Genomic DNA, 21,630 nt, shown 5'->3' with positions numbered 1-21,630 from the left:
CTCTATTATTGTCCATGTTAATGCAAGCATCCAGCACATTAGCAACATCTGTAAATGACAGAAAATAAGGAAGAGCATATTGAATCAATTTAAGCAACAAATCTGCCAGTCAAAAATATTCATGGATGTACTAATGTTTGTTAATTTAGGCTTGGATGAAAATGGAGTATCAATATTTTACAGTATATTGCATTGTATTTGTGAGGTAAGTTAGAATTTGCTTGTTAACCCTGAATATTTTGTAGTTGAATCAAAGTGATGGAAAACATTGCATCACCACAAATGAGCTTGACCCTTAAAACGTTTTTTAAACATTAGTCTACAGAATAGAAAGAAATTTCACTGAAAAGTTTTATTCCTAGACAGAAGAACTTTTAACTAAGAAATGGAACCAAATATTAAATGTGCAGCATTTTATAACAACATTAGAATAAGTTTTTCAGCTTGCACATCTTTCTTCCTAATCCAAATATTGTTGTTCCACCAGCTGACACAAATTATTCTGTTCCGGTATATATGCTCCCATATAAACAATCTGTACTATTTGTTCTATCAATAGGATGCAGACCCGCTTTCCTCTACCTCTAAATGACCACCCACCATGCATGATAAATTGTACATTTGACCACTTAAAATAGAACACTAATGAAGTAAATATTAAAAAAATATAATAATATAATCTTTTTTAACCCCTTGAATTAAAGCTCAAAGTCCATAGTTCAGTAACATCATGCCAAGTTCTGCCCAAACATTTCAATACTTTACAGCATGTTATTGCTGACGGAGACTAACCAGTCATTGAGCACAACCTAAATACCAATGAAATGGTCATAAAAGTTTCAGACAGTGTTGAAAATGGGAGAAAGGTGGCCTCAAGTTCTTCAAAATATAGAGATGATTCAGTCTGGATGTGTCACTGTTTCAAAGGTTATTGTGTTCCATGTCCCAACAGAACGGAAAAATTTGCACGTTGTCTCCGTGTCTGTGTAGGTCTACTGAGGACTGTTTGTTTGCTACCCAGGGTTTGTGGCATAGGTTAGATTATTTACTTTAAATTATTTAGTTTTATCATAGATATTTTTAGTTTTAAGTTTTTTTAGTTTTTATTATAGATATATTATTTATTTTATTTTGTAAATCTGTGAGCTAATGCAGATGTTTTTCTCACCGCGTCCCTATGATGGCCTCATAATAGCCCTACAAAACTGCTCGAATAGCTTGTAGCCTGCACACACCTGAACAGGATTAAGTGAAAGAAACTGGATGGGTGATTTCCTGATTGTTCATTTTAATCTGTGCTTGTCTCCATCTGTTTGAAGCATTCGTTTCCAGGAAGCTGACCCATTCTGAAAGTCATTTTTAATTTACTGTAGCGTTCATCACTCTTTGTAAACTTGGCTAACCCTACAGTGAAAATCCCCTGCGAAGCAGAATTCACATATGTTATTTGTTTGATCATAGACAGTTGATAAACACTTGTGGTCATGAATAGCTGCCTTCTGTGAAAAGAATCCAGAAAATCCCAAAACGAACTTGGTGTCACTTTGACAAGATGCTCCTTTTGACATGAAATATGTCACTTTCACTGACTTTACATATGATCTTCTTTTCTAAAAATGTGTTTCTACATTCAAAGTCACCCTAAACGTGCTGGGTCTGTACCCTAAGACATCTGTTACTCATAGTCGTGGTGCTCACTTTTAGCTCTGAGGTGCTGCTTCACATTTGTAACCACCATTTGGCTTTCAAGGGATTTCCCTGAATGCTGAATTAAGCTGTAATAGTTTTGCATTACCATTTTGAGGGGGTGGCGATGGGAGCTCTAATGTTAAGAAATGGCATGTCTGATAACATGTTGTAATCTCTATGAGGGATTAATACTTCTATATGTCCCAGTGGACCCTTTACCACATCCTGTATTTGGACAAATAAGTAGATACAAAGAACCAGCCCTGCCCTGCTTGCCCTCCTACGTCCTTATTGTTGTTCATAATTCATCTGTTTTCATTGTTTTCCTTCCTAGAGTTCATCTTTCAATTGAAACAAATTAGTTTGACGTTCAAACACTGCACTCGCAGTTCACTAGCCAGCTCACGATATGGGATAATGATGAATTCTTGCCAGATATCCTCTAATTGTTGTAAAAATGTTCTCATGCTGACATGACTCTGGGAAATCAGCCTGAGGTCTTAACAGCTACATTTCTCAGATGTGAATCACCCCCCAGTTATTTCATCTGGATCCGGTGTGACCAGTAATTTAGCATTCATCGTCTTTATTGATCTGGCAACATAATGGTTTGTTAGGCTGGCACATGAAGAGACCCAGGAGGAGACAGGAAGCAAGAATGTGGTCAGTTCAATCCCCTGCAGCTAACTAAAGCAAACACACTGCGGTAGTGGATGGATGTTTGTCACAGTACTGACCATAATACTAAGTCAGGGGTCTGACTTTGATAACCTTGTGTATTTATATTTTTCAGTTATTTACTATATGGTCTTCCCAATGTAATTATAATCAATCAAAGAAATAAAAGAAAAATATTTTCATAAATAAAAACAAATGTAAATTATATCATAAGATTGCTATAGACATATCATCATAATAATAACATATAATAATTTGTTTAAAAATTCTCAAAAGTACATTTATTCCTTGTTCCATCTCATAAAAGTTTTATATGCTGTCTTTTTTGTTTTCATATACCAATAATCAGATATAATCTGCCTCTTTAACTGATATTCACAGTTAAATGTCTTAAACTAGTATTTCAGCTGAATACAAAGGAGCATTCAGATTTCATAAAATACACGTGTCTTCTAGTACAAAACCTTGCACACATTATTGTGTAGAGCTCACTCATCTAAGGAGTGTTTGAATAAGGAAGTTGATTTTTTTGTTTTTTTAATAGTCCTTAACAAATACAGATGTATTCCTGTTTGTAAGTAACATTTTCGTGTGTGTGTGTCTGAAACATGCTGATTTTGGCTAACATTATTTAGCCAAAATCAGACATTATTGACATTATTTATTTGCACATCATCTAACCTAATTGTACTCTATTATTGTCCATGTTAATGCAAGCATCCAGCACATTAGCAACATCTGTAAATGACAGAAAATAAGGAAGAGCATATTGAATCAATTTAAGCAACAAATCTGCCAGTCAAAAATATTCATGGATGTACTAATGTTTGTTAATTTAGGCTTGGATGAAAATGGAGTATCAATATTTTACAGTATATTGCATTGTATTTGTGAGGTAAGTTAGAATTTGCTTGTTAACCCTGAATATTTTGTAGTTGAATCAAAGTGATGGAAAACATTGCATCACCACAAATGAGCTTGACCCTTAAAACGTTTTTTAAACATTAGTCTACAGAATAGAAAGAAATTTCACTGAAAAGTTTTATTCCTAGACAGAAGAACTTTTAACTAAGAAATGGAACCAAATATTAAATGTGCAGCATTTTATAACAACATTAGAATAAGTTTTTCAGCTTGCACATCTTTCTTCCTAATCCAAATATTGTTGTTCCACCAGCTGACACAAATTATTCTGTTCCGGTATATATGCTCCCATATAAACAATCTGTACTATTTGTTCTATCAATAGGATGCAGACCCGCTTTCCTCTACCTCTAAATGACCACCCACCATGCATGATAAATTGTACAGCCAGTTCAGAAAGGCATCTAACGCTGTATTCTTCTTTTGTGACTCACCTCCAGTCATTGCTTTTTCATCTCGCTTCAGTGTGTCCGGTCATTTTCTGTGCCTTCTCTTGACTGATCTTGTAATGATGTGTTGGCAAGTAGAGAACGATGAAGTACCGCCAGAACTAACCACTACAAAAACATAAATCGGCAGTATTCGGGGTGCAGAGATTCCAGTAAATTTGAACAGTTACCATCAGTCAACTAGTTAAATTTCTTTAAGATGGAAATTTCAAGACCTGTTGGAAAAATATCCTCAGTTACTTGTGATCTGTGCCAGTTTAATTTAATTTGGGATTTTTATTATTTTGGCAGGATTAAACATAATGACTTGTTGGCATTTTTAAACCTCAACTTTAAGGAAATGGTGGATGGCTTTTATGGCTTGTTTTTGACTGTGAGGATGAGAAGACTCTGTTGAGTTTCCCTGTTGTTAGTTTCTGCAAAGCCACTTGTATCACTCCCAAAGAAGAAGGCTCATAATTTCCTGTCATTGTGACTTGACCCAGTAGGAAGACAGCCAGAGTGCAGAGATCTGGGTGACAGACCATCAAGAAAAAAACTCACACACAGCCTGTGGAAATAGCTGGCATTAGTGACTGTAAAGATTGCAATAGCCTGATGACAAAGCACTCTGTTTCTTAACTTTGTGATGAAATAAAAAGGTTCTGCAATGCTCCAGGCAGTCCTTCCAACTAGGTGAGCTTATTACACACTAAATAATTTCAAAGCTTTAACTCTGACCAAGGTTATTGATGTTTATATTTCAGAACACGGGCTCTGCAATTAAAGTCTTAGCATGTTAATGTTTATTTTTTTGGTGGATTGCTCTGAAAGGAGCCATTGTCACATCTGGTGAGCAGAGGAAAGGCTAATGGATTTTGCTGAGTCAGAGTGATTGGAATTTGCCTGGACTGAAATCTTCACCATATGGTGAAACTGGAGCACTGCACAAGTGCTGCAAGCCTGCGTCTGGTAAAATCACTTCCTGAGTGTGAAAGTAATGCTTTTGTAGTCCATTCTTGCGGTAACATGATGACTTTTATTGGAGTACAGTTGAGGAAATACGTATGTTTTAACATTAATCCCTCCTGACATGAATTAAGGCAGCATTTGATGGTTATGATGAGATCCAGTTTGCTTCAGAGTTATCAAAAAAGTCTGTTTAACATCACACAGCAACACTTTTCCACAAAGAATTCGTAAGACAAAAGGAAAATTTGTCAGTGCCATTCACAAACAATATTAGCTTTGTGCTTTGAAATGGTCTCTGTTTATAATACACTATTCGTATTCTTGTCATGGCCTGCTCTGCTACATAGCAGTATTTAATCTTAAATTCACCGCATTGTAGTTGTTGCTTCAATAGTCACCTTATACTAAAACTGTAAAAATAAGTGAATACTGTTGTTTGAGTAACAGTCTACGCAAACTGTGGATGAAAACGTGCACGTTAATTATCTCTTCAGCAGCTAGTGGAGGTTTGCTTTCAAGGTGCTGGAAAGCTGAAGTTTTATTTAAACGCCAAATGACGCTGACCTAAATGTTCACTCCATTCCTCTGACCCTTGCTACCGGTTTTAGGATGAGGTAACTGAACAGCCTGTAATTAGACTGTTATTCATCACTATGCGGGCATCATTGATTGCCTGCAGTACCGTGCCAGGCCCAGACAGCGGCAGTGTTTGTCAGCCGTGCACCCACTGGCCCTCTGGCATGTTGGGATGCTGGGCTCGTAGTTTGGCTGGCTGCTACATACCGGCCTGTGGCGACCTGTCTGGCTACTCTGCCTACCTGTTTCTCTCCTACTTGTCTGCCTTTATCTGTCTTCTTACCTGTTTGGTAACCTCTTACTGACAGCCTGTCTTGTCTTTTTGACAGACTACTCTCTTAGCTGTCTCCATGGACGTCTGCCGTCCAGTTGCAATTTTTTTGCCTTTCCTCCTGCCTGTCAGTATTGCTGCAGAGGCTGCCCGGCTGTCACTCTTTCCTCCTTGCTGCTCTTCTTTTGTCTGTCTATCTGCCCTGCCGCCTGTCTGGTTGTCTGGCTTCCCAACCAGGGGATGTCTGGAAAGGTGCTGGATAACAAGCACCCTGCAGACCGACCACTCACTAGAACAGAGGCGTGGAGGGAGGGTGAGAGAAAGAGAGGGGGTAGGAGGTGGCTGTGACAGATGAAAGGAGGGATAAATGGAGAAAAAGGAGGAGATGAGTAGGGAGGGAGCACATAGAGTTAAAGAGGGTGTGGAGAGCAATCCTGAGAGGCAGAGAATGAGCGAGCACATTAAGATAGACAAGCGTTAAGGAGGAACAGAGGTAGACGACGAAGGCAGGGTGAAGCAGATGGATAGGTGGGAAAGCAGAGCGCAGTGAGTGAAAGCAGTAGTGAGTCGAGGGATCGGGACAGGCAGACAAGGCATGCTGCTTATTAAGAGGCTTACACACCACGGCTGTTCTGTTATTGAATTAGTGTACGAGATGTACTGTTAGTCTGAAGAGCAGCACTGTGACTCTATGGGGATTTTACATGCACAAAAACACACATCCTCTCACTCCATGTCTCTCACATTTTCTCTCACACTCTCTTTTACACATGCACACCCACACAGGCAGTTATCTAGTGTCAGACTCCTGTGCCTCTGCACACAGGCGTTGTGATGAGGCTTGCATCTGAATTACAGATGAGACCATCTAATGTAAAGTGCTGTAGTCAGAGACTCATTTGTATACATAACTTTGACTCTAGTTAATCCCATCAAGACACCCTGGGCCTGTCTTTCTATATAATGCTGTGGTCAAATGCCCTGCTTTAACCCTCTGAACAAGTAAACAGGGATACAGGGCATCATCTGAAGCTGTACTCTGAAATTTAAAAATTAGATATGAATCTGTGTAGGATTCAATTAATCAATAACATTTTTTCTGTCAAGAAAATGTATTCAACAAGCAAAAATGCCCAAAAAATTCTGTTTTCCTACATTTTATAGAAATATACCTTTTACAGAGGAATTTTTGGACCGTCTTCAATGAAGGTCCTCAGTTTTTGTTTACTGAGGTTTCATTTACTTCAGGCCATCTGGCCAAAGGACCAGTGAGCTTATGCAATAGCAGGGTGTCCATTGTCCATTCCTCCATCCATCTGTTCCTACACAGTTTACAAGAATTGCTTGTCCTTAATCTTAAGTGCATTGGACCAGTGAAATTTTCCTTGTCTGTCAATGTAAAGAAGCCCACACTGTCCTGTAGTTTAAAAAAAAAAACCAGACATCTCTCTAGTTGATAGGTTCCTCTTTTTCTCCATTTAATTGTTTACCGATTACTTAATTACTTTGGTGTAGTCTCAATGGCCATGGGGGAAGTCTTTATCAGTAGAAAAAGTTGAAAAACTTACAGCTAAAACTCCAACAATCTATGCCCTTGCAGTGGGGCAGATTAGAGCCTTGCTGGGCCTATTCTGTCAACTTTGTCTTATGTTCGACCCCCATGTCTTATAATAACCTGCAAATTGCGTTAAGTCTTGACCCAGATGAGCTACTGCTTCATTGACATTCTGGTTGTTTATCAAAAAAAACCCACCTTTTTTTGGTTATTTTGTTTTTTGGCAGATAAATGACTACCGCCCAGCAGCACTCACCCTCATCATCACAAAGTACTTAGAGCAGCTGGTCCTAGCACACTTCAAATCCTGTCTCCCCCCCACCCTGGACCCCCACCAATTCACATACCGCCAGAACAGGAGCACAGAGGATGCAGTCTCCATCGCACTGCACTCTGTCCTCTCACACCTGGACAACAACACCTACGTCAGAATGCTGTTTATAGACTTCAGTTCAGCATTCAATACAATCCACCCCTCACAACTCATCAGGAAACTGACAGACCTGGCCATCAGTTCCCTCATGTGCAAATGGTTACTGGACTTCCTAACCAACCGCCCCCAACATGTCCGGCTGGATAACCACTGCTCATCTACAATCACAATGAACACCGGTGTACCACAAGACTGTGTGATGAGCCCTTTCCTCTACTCCCTCTTCACCCACGACTGCAGACCTGCCGGTGGTTCTAACACCATCATTACGTTTGCAGATTACACCACGGTGAATGGCCTCATCAGTGACAACGATGAGGCCGCCTACAGGGAGGAGGTGGATCATCTAGCTGAATGGTGCGACACAAACAACCTGCTGCTTAACACTGAGAAGACCAAGGAGCTCATCGTGGACTACAGGAGGAATGCTGACCCACATCCACCCATCTACATTAAGGGGACGGCTGTGGAGCGTGTGAGCAGCTTCAAGTTCCTGGAAGTTCACATCTCCGGGGATCTCATCTGGACGACCAACTGCTCCAAGCTGGTCAAGAAGGCTCACCAGCACCTCTTCTTCTTGAGGACTCTGAGGAAGAACCACCTGTCCTCAGACATCCTGGTGAACTTCTATCGCTGCACCATCGAGAGCATCCTGACCAACTGTATAACAGTCTGGTACGGGAACTGCTCTGCCTCGGACCGGAAGGCGTTGCAGAGGGTTGTGAAAACTGCCCAACGCATCGCCGGAACACCACTTCCTGCCACAAAGGACATCTACAGGAAGCGGTGTCTGAAAAGGGCTGGGAAAATCATCAAAGACCCCAGTCACCCATCACATGGACTCTTCACCCTCCTGCCCTCTGGGAGGCGCTACAGGAGCCTCCGGACTAAGACCACCAGGTACCGGAACAGCTTCTTCCCCACAGCTGTCAGACTCCTGAACTCCGCCTCCTGACATCTGACCCACACACACCCACAGCCACCTACACACACAATGGACAACTGTACATACTTATAGTTATAGCATATTCATAACATACTTCATACCGTGTACATTATAACATACCATAATAGACCCATTTCTGTAATATACTCACATATCTATATTATTGCTAATATATATTTGTAATATATCTATATCATGGCTAAAGCACTTCTGGATGGATGCAAACTGCATTTCGTTGCCTTGTACCTGTGGCATGTGCAATGACAATAAAGTTGAATTCTATTCTATTCTATAAATTACTATTTAAAAAATAAAGTAGAGATGAGACAAGTCAATGTTATTTATACAGCACCAAATCACAACAACTGTCGCCTCAAGGTGCTTTGTATTGTACAATAGATCCTACAATACAGAGAAAAACCCAACAATCATATGACCCCCTATGTGCAAGCACTTTGGCGAAAGTGGGAAAGAAAAACTCCCTTTTAACAGGAAGAAACCTCCGGCAGAACCAGGCTCAGGGAAGAGCAGCCATCTGCTGCGACCGGTTGGGCTGAAGGAAGATAGGATAAAACGAGTAGGAGGAGCAGGATTTTGAATGCAACCCAATTCTGGATTTAACAGGGAGCTGATGAAGAGAAGCCAATATAGGAGAAATATGCTCCCTCTTTCTAGTCCCTGTCAGTACTTTTGCTGTAGCATTTTGGATTAACTGAAGGCTTTTCAGTGAGTTTTTAGGACATCCTGATAATAATGAATTACAGTAGTCCAGCCTAGAAGTAATAAATAATACATGAACTAGTATTTCAGCATCACTCTGGGACAGGATGCTTCTAATTTTAGAGAGATTGCGCAGTGGAAGAAAGCAGTTCTACATATTTGCTTAATATGTGCATTGACAGACATATCCAGGTCAAAAATGACTCCAAGGTTCCTCACAGTGTTACCGGAGGCAAAGGTAATGCCATCCAGAGTAAGAGTCTGGTTAGATACCATATTTCTAAGATTTTCTGGGCCAAGTACAATAACCTCATTTTTATCTGAATTGAGAAGCATAAGGTTAGAGATCATCCAGGTCTTTATGGTTTTAAGACATTCCTGCAGTTTAACTAATTGGTGTGTGTTATCTGGTTTCATGGATAGATAGAGCTGGGTGTCATCTGCATAGCAGTGAAAATGTATACTATGCCTTCTGATGATACTGCCTAAGGGAAGCATGTATAATATAAACAGAATTGGTCCTAGCACTGAACCCTGTGGAACTCCATAATTAACTTCAGCATGTGAAGATGACTCTCCATTTACAAACTGGACAAATTGGACTCTATTAGATGGATATGATACAAACTAGAGATGGACCGATCCGATATGATACTGACGTAAATTACTGGATCGAATATTGGAGAGAAATAAATGTAATCCGATCCATTAAGTATCAAAAAAAGCACCTCACAAAACTTGCGACATGGCGTAACTCGGCTCATGACCGTAGCACGTTGGAGCAGTGTGCTCACGTGATAGAGCGGCTGTGTGTATTTGTAGCCTCGCTACCAAACCCGCATTTCATCTCTGAGGAAGTTATCCCAGAGAGAAGTAAAGCAAGTGTGTAAGTTCATCTCTGAATGTTTGTAAAGCATTCCCACGTTAAGCTTAACAACCGATATATGGAGCGAGTGCCTCTTCTCTCTCCCTCCCTCCCTCTCCTGTTGCTACTTCAGTCATGAAACTGCTTAATGATCAGCTGATCGGCTTTTCTGTCACGAGTCCGTCTCTCGTCTTTGTTTTTGGCCCACTTTGCACCAGAAAGAGGAAACCAGAATTTATTTAATATTACTTTGTACACCAGGATCCTTTTCTACGTAGCTGACGGCTGGTAACTGTGCAGGGGCGGATCTAGCAAAGTTTAGCCAGGGGGGCCAATAGGGCATTAACGGGGAAAAGGGGGCACAAAGACATACTTTTCTTTCTTATTCTCATTTAAAATGTCTAGCTTTTAATAAATAATTATCTGAATCTTACACCCAAAGTTTTAATCTGATGTAAGATGTATAGAAGTCCATTACTGTATATAGTAACTGTTAAGTCTAATATACCCTAGTAAGCTATAGTACTTTCCTTTGGGAAGATACCATCTGTGCAGTCTGCAATTCTGTTGAAGAAAGATGTTGAATCTATTTAATTATTCTTGAAAAATAATTTTTTTCTATGCATTTTTTTTCCCCCAACCTACATCAAATTAAAGTTGATTACGTTGATTAAGCATCATGAGGTGGGGGGTGGTTCCCTATTTCTTTTTGCTGGGAGTTTGCAACCCTATTAGTTAGGTTACTTAATATTTCTGCTAAGTACTCTTTAAAATACCAGAATAGGAAGGACTGAGTAGGTTTAAGTTTATTAGATTGATCAGTATTGCTGAACTATGAAATATTTTGGGTGCAGTGTATTTTTTACATACAGGTATAGCAGAATAGCTTTAGTGTTGTTGTTTATTTAAACTTGAGTATGAACTTATACAAAATGCAGCAAGATATTTAAAACAAAACAAAACAGTTTTATTGATTAAAAAACACATTATATCGGATTCATATCGGTATCGGCAGATATCCAAATTTATGATATCGGTATCGGACATAAAAAAGTGGTATCGTGCCATCTCTAATACAAACCACTGCAGCACAGTACCTGTAATGCACACAGCATGCTCTAATCGTTCTAATAGAATATTATGGTCAACAGTATCAAACGCTGCACTGAGGTCTATCAGGACAAGCACAGAGATGAGTCCACTGTCAGAGGCCATAAGATCATTTGTAACCTTCACTAAAGCTGTTTCTGTGCTGTGATGAGCTCTGAAACCTGACTGAAACTCTTAAAAATAAAATTTCATTTGTGAAGAAACACCCTTCAACCATCTTATGAGTGTTAATGTTAAATACTTTGTCCACTAGAAAGCACTCTACAACTTTCATGTTGGCAGCGTATTTGTAATGCCACAAACATGAAAACGTGATCCAAAACAGATTTTGCCAGAACATAAACGAGTAATCCACGACAACAGAAAAATTATTATTTTTAGACTTTCAGAGCACACAAAAAATGTGTGGCATATGTTTTTATCTTTTGTGATTTAAAAAATACAGATCCACTGATACAGAAGCTTTTTACTTCACCAAATATCGATGTTGGCCTTTAAAATTCTATATCGGTCAGGCTTTGCTTGTGACTAAGGAAAAGAGGTTAGCTGCGGGTCACTGACCGGTCTTTCGGATCAGTTGCACAATGACTGCCAGCAATTTTCCTCTACTAGTCAGGGATTACTCATTTCTCATGAGTTGCTGGCTGTTGCTTGGTGGTCACCAGCTGATGTCTAGACCTGTGGGACTGGGCCCTAAGCTAGTAATTTCATGATGTTAAATTATGTTATTTTATTTAGCATGTTATGCCAGTGAATTTGCCTAATTAACTTAAAAATCAGAGTCTTTTATATCTGAGTGTACAGTAGGTGTATGTACAAAAACAGGTGGTGTTTTTCATTGAAATTTCTCACAGATATTTAAACTGAACTCCCTCTGCCTTTCAGTGGAGTGATCACTCAAAGTCTTAGCCTACATGCTATTTGCTGAGCTTGTAATTTTATGTGTGTGCGTGCATTGACGAGTGAACTGGAAAGGAGGGGAGCAGCAGGGGGATTTTGTATCACCGTCTACGTGTCTTTGATCATCAGGGAAGAACCCAAAGTCTTCATTTTCTACATTGCTCTGTGAAGCAGTAAGAGGAGTTGCAACTAGCTAGCTTGCACCTCCCACACCCATTTCTACAATACACAGACTCTGTGCATCATACATCACACAGGAATCTGCCCTTTTAAAGATGAATTACATCCACTTTCCTGTCTCTGCCTCTCCCTTCTTCTAATGCGCACACTCACAGGAACAGGCTAATACATGATCAGGGCCAAGGTTCTTCAACTTTTCTGCCATCCATTCAGAAAAATAACCCCTTTTTTTTTGTTCCACCCATCTTACTCCCTCGTCTGTCTCAGGCCATGTGTTCTCTTTCCATGCCTTTTGTAGCTGTGGTCATTGGAGCCATCTTTGCAGCTGTATCCACAGTCATAACCAACTTTCCGAAGGGGAAGGCCCATCAGACAGCACATAACAAAGGAATGTGACCTCACTGTCACAGCTGATAGAGTTATCTGTGGCCTTGTGTGTTGCAGTGGCTGGTGGTGAATTTCAGCTGTTTGCGACTTTATTAGATTTCAGGTAGTCTTTCAATACAAGCTTGGTATACTGTGGAGGTTCTCGCATTGAGTGATCCCTCCCCATGACCTACAGTGTAATATATTTCTTTACTCTTGGGCTAAAGTCAAATACTGTGTGGCAGTGTCATGATGGCTACAAAAATGCTTTTATATTGATATGAGAGGCCACATCCTTCATTTGTGCAGGAGCTACAGGATTCCCATGGATCCCTTTGAAGTTTTAAGAAGTATTAAAGTTTATTTCTTTAGAAAAAACAAAACTAAAATTGAGTATAACATTAGTGCAGACAGGCTGTAAAGTCAGTCACAGTCCCTTAAAATCAACTATCTCAGTGCCAGGTGATGGATCAGCTGATGCCCTTTTATACACCCATTTGGCAAATATTATGCAGTGCACACTATTTAACATGCTTCAGCCTGCCGGCAATTGCTCTCCATCTGCAAGCTGCTTTGAGGCCCAGCTCCTCCTCTCTTTGCTATCAGATGATTTGCTATCTGAATTCTTTGCTGGGGTCTTGCTGCTGTGCTCTCTGCCTCTGCCAATCCATGTATCCACATGAAAGTATGGAAAGGTATGAGAGACTCCTCAAATATAAATGACTGCAAATGGAAATTAATCATGTTTTTTGTCTTTAGTGGCCCAACTGAAGCAAATCGATTGTCTTAAATAGTTTGTTGCTTTATGGATTTTGGGTTGCATTTGATTTCACATAGCATGTTATGTTGGTGTTGTTCCCAGATCATCATACTAAATGTTGTTCCAGGATCAACATTGCAAGTGACCAATCAGAATGTTGTGACGTCATACTTTTGCGACTTTGGGAAAAACCTCTGTAAAACAAAAAACTGTACTTAAGCTGCGAGAAACCGCTTCTGTCCGCCGATCAACGGACCCTAACCCTAACCGTAACCCTTTAATAAATGGTAAGCAGAACTGATATTGTCCTTGCAACATTGGAATTTCATAAATGCACGAATGGCTTGGCGCACAAAAGAATAACGTCACAACAATGTGATTGGTCACTTGCAATGTTGATCCTGGAACAACATTTTCATGATGATCTGGGAACAACACCAACACGACGATATCAGATCATCCTTATGGATGTGCACTGTCATAAACAAAAGAGAGCAAAGGAAGCTTGCAAGAATGGGAAATACAAACCTAATGGCACATGACTCCAAGATGTAATATACCAGGAACAGCTCGAGACAACTTCCAAGATGTGCCAAAAGAACGTGGGCTTTTCACTGACTGCTACACTGAGGACTGAAGTATTGGTGGTTCTGCAAATGATAAGTCTGCACAAGTCAACAGGCATCCTTCACACACTTTTCAAGGCAATGTTTCCTGCCTTAGAACATGTAAGACTTTCCCTGTGACAGAGCTAAAAGACAATGCATTAGGTCTGAAATTGTTTGTCTGTTGTAAAGTAATAGTTGTTCTTAGTTTTAGTCTTTAAATGATTAGATTAAATTTTTGAAAAAAGTATATAACACATATTGAAAGCAGCCGGTTGTTGAGGTGGTCTGGGCATCTGATTAGGATGCCTCCTGGGCGAAGTGTTCTGAGCACGTCTCTCTCTCTCGGCCTGCCTGGGGAGGTGGAGGAGGTGACTGGGGAAGGGAGGAGTGGGCTTCTCTGCTTAGGCTGCTGCCCTTGTGACCCAGCTCTGGATAAGCAGTAGAAAAATGGGTGGACGGATGTATAGTGCTTGCTACTTTTGCTACTACTGTGAATTAAAACAGTGGCTGTTGGCACGCCATGCATGCAAGTTTTAAGTCTGACTTGGTCACTTCTTTCAGGATCATACACATAGGAGTGTAAAGATGTGATCACGGTTTTATGGTTTATCAAGTCTGTCACTTATGTCTCTTTATGAAGCAATCAGGAAAGTAATTTTGAAGTTAAAGTCCTAATATGGATTCATATGTCATTTTAGCAACATATATTATTGTGCGCTCTCAAGAAATTACTTGTAGTTTCGGCTTGGTGTCCATTAACGTTGTCAAGTGAGGCTTATGTATGACGTTTATATATCTCCTTAAGACAAGCCCCAAAGTTTCCATGTTTCTTCCTTTAGCTCCAGATGCATGATGTCATCTTTTTCAAGTTCTGAGGCACATTAAAAAGTGCTCGCATTATATCCGGCTCTAAAAGTACCTAAAAGTAGGTCTTAAAGGGTTAACATACATGCACAACTCTCTAAAGGCTCACTTTGGTTAATCAAAACCATTCTTTGATTATGTGCTGTATAAATCACTTTGTAGCCGTCTGTCAGCAGAGTATACAAAGAGGAATAGGATCCCCCACATAATAATTAACATGGATATGGTTTGACATAAACCCCTGTCAAAGATCTCTCTTAACACTGATGGAAAACAGAGCTGTCTGCCTCTGAATTTTTGGCACAGCGTGAGCAGAAAAGTGGGCATCTTGTGGAACGACACCTCTGTGCCTGTGGCATTGTAACCTGGCACCAGCTGCAGAGAGATGGCAGCAGGATGGCACTGTAGCAGGCAGACAAACAGAGGGAGCGGGCACTGTATCCAGGACAAGCAAGGTCGCCGCCAGGTTGATTGAGTGCTTGTAGGCGTAGGTGACCTCCTTCGCTTCCCCTTAGTGGCAGAAGACAGGAGAATGAGGGGAGGATGAAGCAGGAGAGGAGAGGAGGGAGCTAAGATTTTGTATTGCTGCTGTCTGTCCCACTTTCACCCTCCCCTCTCTCACACTCTCTCTTTCTCTCACCATCTCTGTCCCTGTTGTCACACAGACACACTCTTTAGTCCCATACACTTACATATTTACACACTACAACGGACTATACTCCCATACATACTTTTCAAGGCATTCACACATACATCGTTCATGCTTGTTGTACTTTGGTGTGTCTGCCACACCACATATAAACACACTGGACCTTGACCGTGTTCATTGCATAGCATCGAAGCGACGCCCTATAATTTAGAGCTTATGTTAAGTTAATCTCTTACTTTCTCTTTGTGTGTGCCACTGCATTCAATGCAGCCAACTGCAGCTTTTATAAAAGCCATATTATTGTGCATTAGCGCAGCCGTGGTTGGCACACAGCATTGATCATTTGACAATCGCTTTGACAGACGAGCAGGTTAGTGAGTCAGTGGGCATGCACGCAGGTCTGTGTGTGTCAAGTGGATCTGCCACTGAAATGTAACAGACAGGCTTAAAACCTGGCCGTCATATGCAAACCTGAAAAGCACAGCGGGGCTGAGAAGTCTAGAGCAGAGAGGAAGTGGAGGTGGAAGATGGAGATTTAAAGTAATAGTTTAGGAGATATGCTAATTGGCCCCTACAGCTACACCTGTAGGGTAAATATAAAGAAACAGGTTGCAGCCAATTAGCTCAGCTACACCTCTGTATATATTGATATAATGGTGGTGCTCTTATTAAATATGGCCAAAGTTTTAAATATTGAGGTTAGAGTATGTACAGGTAATTGCCGTGAGCCAAAAGCTTAGGCTTCAGACTGCTCTAAACACTCCTTTTTGGACAGTTTTTTTGAGTGGGATGGGATAAACTTAATATATCAGGAATACACCTCTTACTGTGTACAGAGCTGCATTCACCTGCAGTTCAACCTTGTGTTTCCGAGGGGCAGCCAATGATAAGAATGCTGACTTAGAGGGGAAGGGGGAGTGGAGCTAAAATGTCTTGTTTTAGACAGTGTGTACACTTTGGAGCTGCACTGAGGCCCAGTAAATCATGCAAAACTACTCTAGAAGAGTCCAAGAATATGAATATGGTGCTGAAGCATAGTAGGTCCCCTTTAAAGACCTGAAACAACTTGTCTGAAAGTAACATATTCTTGGCTGTGGTGCAGTTAAATTTCACCAGTTTCCCTGAAACCTCACTGTGAAAATGAGACTAGATCTAAGTGATCATCATCTCATGGTTGAAGCTTCTTATTGGGTTTAAAGACGTCAGTAGCATCAAAGCTACCGTTTGTTCCATGGCAGTAAAGCAAATTGGCATATCTCCCCAAGTTTTTCCTTAAACAGAGCCGCAGTTGTTCACAATGTTTTTTTGTTTTTGCGTTAAGTTCTTTACACCCCCCCAACCTCCCGGATTCTTTCTTCATTTAACATTTGAATCCTTAGTTGTCTGTCTTTGTGCCTTTGCTCAGGTATGTGTCTCTTCCGTCCATTCCCTTTTTCCACCGTTTTCTCCAGTGTTTGTTCCTTCAGTCTGTAGAATAAGCTTTTTAAAATTCCCCGTGCTCCTCAACGGCCTCCAATACCATTTAAATGTGTTTTGCGTGTTTTCTCTCCTCATGCACGGCTTCCCATTTTCATTCAGCTGCAAATTGGTCTGTGCAGGGCTTTAGTCGCCTGCTGGATACAAGGAACATTTCTCGCTCTTTTCCCCTCTATCACACATCCACACAACACCTCACTCCAGGCTGTGTTTTTAGTGCCACGATAGGTGTGCATGCTTTGTCTGGAATTGAGACTTCCGGATGTTTCTAACAGGTGGCCTTCGACACTTTGTATCAGAGTCTGGTGAGATGCAAGGCTGGGATGATGTGTGCGTATATGTATGTGTGCTGGAACTGAGCCCTGTATCATCTGGGGGGGTCATCAGGGTCACTTACTGTAAACAGATCTTCGTGGGCATCAGCAAATCCCCTGGCTGGAGCGTGTGCTCTTTACCATTCTGTAATTTTCTATTTCACATACACACAAACACATACAAGGCAGGCAGGCAAATAAACACGCCCACTCATGCATTCACACATATTTCTTATCTGCTGGACAGAGGCTTTAGTCGCTCTCTCTGTGCACACTGTCACAGAGTCTCTCTCTCCCTCTCTTTCGCTACCCCTTTCCCTGACAGCGGGGCCTCCCGCTTGCTTTACCGTTTCCAGGAAGCGGGTAAAACCAGTCTTGAGTTTCCCTCCCCACCGTTCCAAGCTTCCAGGTGGAGAAAATAGACTCTGCAGTCGCCCTTGTCCAAATCTGTCCCCACGTTGGAGTGGAAAACAAACAGTAGAGCTGCCTGAAAGGTCCAAGGGGACATGCGAACCTGCCGGTTATTTTAACAGAGCCCAAGATGAGAAATAAAGGGTTACGCATTTGAAGCGCCGCTGCATTTCTCGCGGTTGACCTTCTCTCGCTGTTTTCATTCATTTATCATTTCTTCAACTTGTTGCTTGTCGCCAGAAAAATAACAATAAGCTTGCCACTCTGACAAGCTTCCACTTGCAGCTGGTCCGGAGATGCAAAACTCTCTGATGGTTTAGTTATTTTTCAACATTTCCATTTGCTCCTCATGTTGTAAACTGTTTCTTTTTTCTTTTCTTTTTTTTAAATGAAGCTTGTAAGGATTCCTAGAAGGAGAGGCGTGGCTATTTGCTTCATAGAAACCATCAATCATGTGGCAGTTTTGTCGATTTCCTCTTCCTTTCTTACAAATAGCTGCACTCCTGACCCACAATAGCTGTAAGCAGCATGCAGTAAACACATTTACGGCACTTAAATGACGTACTTTACCAACATTGTCCAGCATTTTAAAAAGACAACTGTCATAACCGCAACACAAAACTATATATTTTAGGGATTGATAATTAATTAACACACCCAATCACCTCTCCTCTCACTGCAAGACTGAAGCAACTTGATTATAACCTCTTTTTTTCCCATAGATGAAGGTTTTATTCCACGTTTTCTCATCGCTTTTAAGGTTACATTGAAAGTATTTTTTGTCTTACTGCCAGGCAAAGAAAACAACAATTTCTACAAAAGTCCTTCTAAACTTCCCACACAACAGCTTTCTACCACTTTGGCAGGTCTCTCAGTGAGCAGAGTTTTGGCTCGTCTCCCATTTGTGTGATAGTTGTTTGCTGAGTTTCAGGAAGGCTCACTTTGCCAGCAGGCCTGAAACAATAGAGCACGGTTTTCTCAGCTTGTTGCTGCTCGGTGTAGGCCTCCGACTGCAAGAGCAAGAGGGAAACTCCAGACTTGCCACCTCCTGCTTCTCCTCCTCCCCCTTCTTCTTCTTCGTCTCCTTCTCCTTCTTCTCCTCCTCCTCCTGTTTCCCCTCCCTCTCTCCCCCTCTGTGATGACTCAGAGAAATGTGCTTGGCTTTGCTCCCGTTGCCAGAGTGCAAACCAAGGTTCGATGAAAATGGAGTGAAATCGACAGAGGATTCCTTTACAAGAATTTGGCTGCACTGCGGCCTTAAGCTTTGTCAGATGTATCGAGTTCGATAAGTGCAATAAAAGGAGAAAGATCTGTTGAATGCAGACCAAATGGATTCATGTTTCATAACTTATTCATACATGTTTGTGTGCTGTGCTGTTGTGCTGGAAGCGGCTGCAGGCATCCAGTTGCTGCCAAGCACAGTTAGAAAAATCATAGCACTTTTAATCCTGTGAGTTCTCCGGGAGACAAAAAAATACTGATATAATTTAAGTCAGGCTAATGTATTCTGTCAGTTTTTACTGTAACAGACCGAAACTGAAATCCTTTCTGACACTGATGTTTTTAAAATATCTGTTTTCTTTTCCTTTTGTAAAAGGACCTTTGGCTTGAAAAAACACACCGAGGAAAGTGATTTCAGATCAATTATGATTGACTATAGGATAGTAAGTGTTACTAAAATAGGTGGTATTTTTTTAAAAGAGCTGTTATCTTATTTTTCTGTACGCTTTCTTGACTTTATCCTTATTTTAAATCATTTTGATTTCCAGTTTTATCATCTGAGTGGTTTGCAGGACACGTGGAAGAAGGCTGTTTCAAACAGTCACCCTCATATGACATTTGTGTGTGTGTGTGTTTAAAAGCCGGGATTCTGTTGAAGCTATTAAAAGGTTGCAGAAACCAAATAACAGAGTGCAGAATTTCCCTCACACATTTTATTCTCTTAAAAAAATTCATTGCTGACTAAAAAATTGTAAGCAGGATTATTTAGACTGGTTAAATTAACGATCTGGTATTCGGGGAATGATTTTGAAATAGAAATAGAAATTTGTGTTCATTTTGTAATATATTAAGGTCTACTGTAAAATTACATTTTAAAATTACAGCAAAATAACATTTGAATCATTACAGGGAGGTTTTTATGGGTCTTCTTTTCTCCTGTAAAATACATTTATATATTATTAAAGTGTTTTTTATAAACCTGATCTGACACGATGTTCACATCACAGGTTCATAACTAACAACATCAAATTCTCACATTAGCAATATAACTTATTTATTATTATTTATTCCTTTTTGTCTGTTTGTACAAAATTATTATATTATTTATATTACAAATAAAATGTATAGTAACAGCTAGAATGCTGATTATCAGTGTCAACTTTTTAATATATTTAAAAAATTGTATTTATACATATGTAAAGCAGACCCTTTCTCATCAGTTCTCATCAATGTGAAATCTTAGCTTATCTCAGCTGCCTATATTTAGGCATTTTACAACAAATAATGTGTTTGTTTTAAATATATTACATATATTATATTGTAATATTTTTACAAACAACTACAGATAATAAATGTATGTTCTTAGACTATTATGTAGGAAGAATATTCATATTTCAAATCATAATAGTTAAAGAAAAAAAGTGTCTGTCAGGCTGGTAAGTATTTAACCTCCTAGGACCTGGCGTCCACATATGTGGACATCACATTTTGGGTTATTTAGACCAAAATACTCAATTTTGTTCTACAAGGGCCTGATATCCACTTACGAGGACATTATACTGCTACTGTTCTATCAAAATTTTAAACGAATATCCTCATATGTGGCTCTGATTTTTCATAAAAACAAAAATAAGGTAAAACAAAAAAATCTGGTAATTCTTTGTTTTTACATTCATCAGGCCCCAATATGCCCAAATATCAAAGAGAAATTAAAAATGCATGCCGTGGAAGAGTTCGAGTCTTAGGAGGTTAAACAAATAATTTGAAGACTTTTTTTTTTCAGCAAATGACTCACAAATAGTTTTCTGGATGACTTTTTATTCTTGTTGTTTCTTGTCCGACCACTTTGCTTCTTCACTGAAGTTTTACATGCCATGGCTAATCTGCAGTTCTCATCCTTAAAATGGGAGCTTTGGGATTTCTGTCCAGTCGGCCTTCCAGATTTATCTTTCCGTGCCAATGGAGCTCAACAACAGTGTGCTGAAACTAGTGTGAAGGTATATATATTGAACACTTGGCTGTGCGTAGCTTTTTTCTCGATTTGTTTAATTTTTATTTACTTTTTGCAGAAGTATTTGTCACTGACCTCTATTATTTTCCTCCTTCCTTCTTAAATTTCTCCACTGTTATTCTCCATTTGAAAATTCAGCACACATTTGCCTTTCACGAAAGTAATTTGTAGATTATTTCTGTTTTGTCTGTCTTTGTCCTTCTTTATCTTTAAATCTGTTTTTCTTTATAGTTAATATTTCTTTCTTTATTTGTCACTCACCTCTGTGAGGAAGAGATCTCACACAACACATCCAAAGTCCCCCGACAGTTCCTGTCAGGAATATCAATGCGTTGTCACAAACATCCCTGTTGGGAGGGCCTGATATTATTCAACTTTGTGAATAAGAAATTTGGACCAAAACCCCAAGACAGATGGTTAAACGTGAAAATAATAACACATCAGATTTTCTTGGCAGTCCTTTATACTGTGTTAGATTAAACTGTTGGCGCTCATACATTCGGCCAAATACAATAGTTGCTCCAAAGCTAGCACTGTAGAGGGGTCCCCCAGGGTTTGTATGTTGGCCTTGTGCAGTTTCTTCTCTGGAACAGCATCTGCTTTGTTCACTTCTCTGAAGTAGCATCCCTCAGATCACATATCTCACCACTATACTGATCTTAATAGCTTGAGCCTACGGCCCTCTGATACACACAAACACCCG

This window comes from Perissodus microlepis, chromosome 6, assembly GCF_051167445.1.
Source record: "Perissodus microlepis isolate ML-2025 ecotype Zambia chromosome 6, ASM5116744v1, whole genome shotgun sequence".
In the NCBI taxonomy this organism is placed as follows: Eukaryota; Metazoa; Chordata; class Actinopteri; order Cichliformes; family Cichlidae; genus Perissodus; species Perissodus microlepis.
The sequence above is the reverse complement of the archived record's forward strand: the minus strand, read 5'-3'. Positions refer to the sequence as shown.